This window comes from Falco naumanni, chromosome W (assembly GCF_017639655.2).
Source record: "Falco naumanni isolate bFalNau1 chromosome W, bFalNau1.pat, whole genome shotgun sequence".
In the NCBI taxonomy this organism is placed as follows: Eukaryota; Metazoa; Chordata; class Aves; order Falconiformes; family Falconidae; genus Falco; species Falco naumanni.
Genome location: NC_054079.1, coordinates 1,329,738 through 1,335,763, shown reverse-complemented (window position 1 = coordinate 1,335,763; position 6,026 = coordinate 1,329,738). Strand labels below are relative to the sequence as shown.

Below are 6,026 nucleotides of genomic sequence, written 5' to 3'. Positions count from 1 at the left end.
TCAAATTGAAACAATATCTGAATTAAATACAGTATATTAACTTCACAAGTATGTATTCATGTAAAAAGGAACAGCGTCACAGCAACATTCATTGCTTTCCTCACTGCCTGTTAACTCAAGTCCTTGAATTAGTGGGTAAAACCCCCAAATTTTTCCAGTCTTAATTGATCTTGGGACAACTATTCTTCCTTTCCCAGAACTGGGACTTTGTTCTATCCTCTTCTGATCACCGCTGACTTCTGTGGACAGGAAATGACAATCCAGATCTTCAGTAACAGGTAACTCCCTGAAATAAGTAAACCTGTTTATTTTATTGACACAAATGTCCCAGAACACTGGCTACCAACTGGGCTACCGCCACCATATCATCAGCTGCTAGCAGCAACAAAAAGATTGGCTGTCCTATCATACAAGGTTTGGAAAGTACCGAGGAGACTGGAAGTTAATATTTTAACATTCATTTTTCCCGCACATGAAGTGTTTCAGGTACAGCACAGCTGCTGATGTAGTAACTGGGAATGTCTACAGCTGCAGCGACCTTTAATACGAACCCCAAGATGAATACCGTGAGGGGCCATGGGCACAAACTGAAACACAGAGCGTTGGGGCTGAACATCAGGAAATGCTTCTTTCCGATCAGGGTGACTGGGCACTGGCACAGGCTGCCCATGGAGGCTCCATCCTGGGAGATACTCAAAAGCCAGCATGGTCCTGGGCAACCAGCTCTGGGTGGTCTTCCCTGAGCAGGGGAGCTAGAACGGATGACCTCCAGAGGTCCCTTCCAACTCACCCGTTCTGTGGTTCTGTGATCCAAAACAAACATACCAAACCCACCACATAACTCTCTTGGCACTGCTACACACTCACAGTAATGTTAAACCTAAGGTGCATAAGGGGACAGCAACGTAAAGTGCCCTGTCCTCCAGCATGACCACTGGTAAAGATTTCACTTTATCGGCAGAAACAGTCACGGCATCTGGACTGAAGCAGCAGGCTCAAATCACATCAAATGATGTCCTAAGCATTAAAGTAACACTGGAAACATTAAAAACACACAGGGTGAAAGGATTAAGCAGAACAAAGGGAATGCTTTTGTTAAAACACAGAACATCAGTGGAGAAAAAATAATGCTTCTACGTTAATAAGAAACATTTTGACAATTCTGTCAAGCTCAAGAATCAAGGTGAGTCATTCTGCTAGTCAGACAAAAATAGGTGTGCTTCTCATGGTGAGTGCAAAATAAAACACCTATGTATCAATAAACCAACAGGCAAGTGCAATGTGCTTGACATCCATTTAATAGAATTCACATTCGGACTGCAATAAACACATTTTCACATCTGAACTGTGGGATGAGAAACTATAGATACACTATGTAAACAAAATCCTTTCCGGAGCTTTTTTCCCAGCATTTTGTTCAAATCAGGTAATTTTTGGTTAAAACATCACGGTACTCCTGTACTGCCCTGCAAAGGGGATCCTGGTCAACATGGATACTTTTTGAAGATCCATCAGAAAATACCATGGGAGAAGCTCCAGCAGATCCAGCTTCAAATTCAGCAGTAACTAGGGAGAAGAGAAACAAGATCCCGGTGTTGCTTTTACACTAGACAGGGCCAAATCAGTCACTATGAAAACATCATGGATAACTGGAGAGACTACAGTCCAGAAAGAGATTTAAAAACTTCCAAGGGATCATAACAATCAAAGGGCTAGGCACAAAGGAAGAAACAATCTTTTTCCACATTTGCTTACCAGTCAACAGTATTTCTAAAGCCAGTGAAAGAAATTCTATAGGCTACACATTGAACATCTTCAGGGAATCCACAAATGACTCCTGCTTACAGCAGTGCTGAACTGAGCCCCCCTGCGGACCTCTCGAACCTCAAATATCTGTTTTCCTTGAATGTTCAGAGCAGTGATTTATTGGAACTCTACTCCTAAAAACCAGCTTCTGCCTTCTCTGTGACAAACTTAAAAAGAATCCGCCGGTGAAAACGCAAACACCTTTGCAGTGCAGTCAGGCCAGGACAAGTCTCCTAGCCTGGCACTTTCTTTGAGGGGCGTCTTTGTAACTCACCCTGGCAAAACCCTCTTTCCTCCACAAAAACACATACTCAATGACAGCAAGCCCACCTTTACTATTCTTCTCCAGCCACGTTTTTCAGTCAAGGTCCTGAAACCAAACGCACTCTATGACACCTAGCAGATGCACAATCAGGTTCAAAATGCACCCGTATGAAATGCAATGGCTTTGTGTCCATTCAGACACACGGAAAGAGCTGTGAAGCTACAGCTGAACACTTCTGTATTACTAAAAGCATGCAGGAACAGAAGGAAATTCTCGCAGGGGCCACCTGCTTTGAAATAGCACCAGTCACTGCAAAGCAAAGCAGTGACTCTGGAGGAACGACTACCCTGAAACAGGTGGAATTCCTCTTTCGACACCTGGCCTCATATTATAGAGCATGTTTCATGCTATGTGTTAAAAGCATTCAACTCATCTTATGTTTGCCTAAGTGCTACTAAATGATTTTTTCCTAAAGAAAGGGTATCTTTCATCACTGATTATATTTTTCTTGCTTATTCAAAAAAGACTGCAACATATAAGCTACAAATACAAGCAATGAATAAGAAACAGCAAAAATCAAGGTCCAACAGCAGAGAATGTGCACGGTATGATTTAGTGCGGAATGCAACTGATGCACATGGAAGAAGCAGTGATGGCTGAAGTCTATAAACATCTTCTCTCAGGGCTTCTTTTATGTTTGACGTTTGTGCTCAAGGATTCACTCTAGAAAAACGTGACTTCAGCTTAAGCCAAGTGCACCCGTGTAGAGGAAGTGGGTTAGTTTTCTCTGCACTTGTCTTTTTCAGGCAACTGCATAACATTCTACACAATCTTTTGGTAAGCTGGAAATGTTCACATGCAAGTCTAAACTGGAAAGCTAGCAGAAAAACCTCCCTGTGCTTAGCACAGGAACTTGACAGCTTTCAAGCCATTACTTTCAAGAGTTAGGAACACTCTTCTTTTTCCTTAAAAATGCCCCTAACACAGTGACACATTACCTTGTTTAAGTTCTTTAGCGATTTTTTCATCTAGTTCCTGCTGTACCTAGAATTATACAGAAAATATAGTTAATATTTTAACAGTTAGGTTTTTCTAATATTAAACTTCTAAAACATTCTTAAAATCCACACATAATGAGAGAAAACCTAAAAATATAATGCCAAATAGACACACCTTGGTTTGGGGTTTGATTTTTACTGAAGAGAAACTTCTGGTCAGTCGGGCTGCAGCTGCCTCATTGCTCAGCAACGTTAACAAAACAATTTGTAACTCACCAGCTGGATTATTACTGGGCATTTAACAAAATACACAGGAAGAAAGCAAGAAAGCCTAGCGCAGTTATTGCAGTGAAGGTATGGCTGAAGTTTATCATCTAACACACGAACAGAATGTCAGCTACATGCTGAGATATGTACAAATGCCACCCACAGGGACAAATCAGCCAGTTGAGGCTGGCTTCTGCAACTTCACAGAGAGAAGAGCTGCACCAGCAGCTGCTGCAGGACTGACATACACCATTTGTATAGAAAAAAGCGTGTGCCAATATTCTTTTCCCCACCTTAAGATGGGAAATTGAAAGAGCTCCTACAGATGATGCCAAAACTTTTCTTTATTGTTATTGCAAATACCATGACACACATTTATAAAAATATAAAAGCACACACAATTTTTTCTTGCAAACTGTGTACTAAGAAAAACAACCGCAGCTACAGCTTCTACGCAGCAAGTGCTCTGGGGTTTATTATGTAGCTGGAATCAGCCTGGATCACTACAAAGGAGCACTTACGCCTCTTCTCCCCTAGAAAGTGGGTATTGTTACCAATTAAGTTATTCTCACTTATGATTCCGCCTTCAGAAGCCTTTACAAGAAAGAATCACATCTCTTAATTTAAGAGTCACAGTCCAAACGCTATATGCTGTTGTCTACATTTGATGATACTTGTTACTCCTACATTTTTTTTCCATCAAGTTTGTGACACACAGAAGTGAATTTCCAAACAGATATCATACAGCTTCCAGGGCTACGATGGCCATGAAGATGCTGCAGGGCTTGGACCTTGTGAGCTATATGGAGAGGCTGAGAGCTGCAACTGTTTCTTTACTGGAGAACAGGAAAACTCTGGGCTACCCTTCCTTTCCCAAAGAAAGCTGAAACCTATGACATGCTGCTAAAATGGAAGCCAAAAGAATTTTGTTGTTCTTCTTCATAGCATCAAATGCCGTTCTCTAAAGGGCCTATCCTTATTCAAGCAGTAAAGGACATGACATTATCTTTTCTGCCATACTTAGAATAAGAAGAGGAGATTAGAGACTGGCAAAAAGGCTGCCTGTTAAAACAAACTCAACTTCAAAAATATCCTATTAACGCCTATGATCAGTGGTGTTACTGCTGGAACACTGAAGAGAAATGAAGATAGTTCCAATGAACAGGGGGGAGCCTTAAGGTACTTTCATCACAAATATGCTATCTTATGCATAATGTTGACCAGATACAGAAAAGGTATTTAATGAAGAAAACTGCTTGAGGAAAAAGTAGTATCTTATTATCACCCCAAAAAAGCAGGGTGAAAAAAACACCTTTCCAGTTTTTTTGCTAGGCATCTTCCATTTTTTACCTCCTCCAGATACAGGTCTTTGTACTTTTCCACTTCTGCCTGTGCGGATTCTTTTTGAAAAATACTGTCTCGTTGGGTATTTTTTATCCTGTCCAATTCACGTTCGAGGTCTCCAATTCTGTGTTCTAGTTGGTTTGTCAGCAAAGCATGACGACTGGCTCTGATTTGTTCTAATGTGTCCTGGGAGGCTGCCTGCATCTGAAGTAGATACACACTTTCAACCACCGCAAAGAAAAAGAGAACTCTCCTCGCCAGTCAATTGCGTGTACCCAATTTCAAGGGCCCAGCTCTATTCAGCGAGGCAACTGTGCCTCCTCACTGCCATCAGCGACCAGGGCAGAACCCTGGAACTACCACACTAAATGATTATTTTCATTCAGAAAGAACCCCCATCTTAGCACTATTCTTCATCAAAGCTACTGATGAAGGAACACTATCTCTGTAGGACAGGGCATAGCATTCCTCAAAGAAATTATGGAGATGCCGCACCCCCAGCCCCCACCCTGCAGCTTTGGTGACTTCTTTTCTGAGCGTTGCCCCTTGTGCAATGACTAAGGAAGATGTGTATGCCTGGCTGTGACAACTCTAAGTTGCAATACCCGTTCAAGGCTAAACAATGAGAACAAGACCAGTGGACAGTGATACCCCTCCAAGAACTACAAAATGAAAATCCACCTTGGGCAAGTTTTTGATTCAGGGCCTGCAGGCACACTGCACACACATGAAAGCATCTTGCCCAACCATATTCTCTTCTCCCACTGCCCTTCAGGAAAAACAGAAGTACAGCGTAACACATGGAATCAGGCACCACCACCACCCCCAAAAATGACAACCAAAACAGAAGTCTCTAACAGACACACATAAGAAATTAACTTACCTGCAAAATCAGATTGACTTCTTGTAGTTTTTGTCTTATTTCTTGTGCAGCTTGTTCTTCCACCTCTCTTTTGTATAGTTCTATTTGGCTGCGATCCACCACGTTTGTCTCCATATGGTGTTTGAGATTAGCCACCTCTTCTTTCAGCTGGCTTTTGCTCTTTTCCAGTTTTTCATGGTTCCCACGCATGGTGGACAATCATGATTTTGTGCTTCTAGCTGCATGCCTTTTTTAGACTTTATCTCCAGCTGCTGGGAAAGTTCATCAACCTGTAGACAGGAAAGGGGAAAAAAACCAGGGAACTCAGAGGGATCCAAAATTAGTCAAATCTGTGAAAATTGTAAAGGAGTTGGCCATCAACACTGTATTTACCATCTGCTGATTCAGTGTTAAAACAAAAGTGAAACCAGGCTCTTCTTTTAAAACAAGAACAGCTTTCACATCATTTCTGACAGCATTCCTC

General features: G+C 41.8%; 1 pseudogene; it reads right to left on the bottom strand.

Moving 5' to 3' along the window:
- Positions 1-1,107: 1,107 nt before the first annotated feature.
- LOC121080651 overlaps positions 1,108-6,026 on the bottom strand; it is a 32,095-nt pseudogene continuing 27,176 nt past the window's right edge.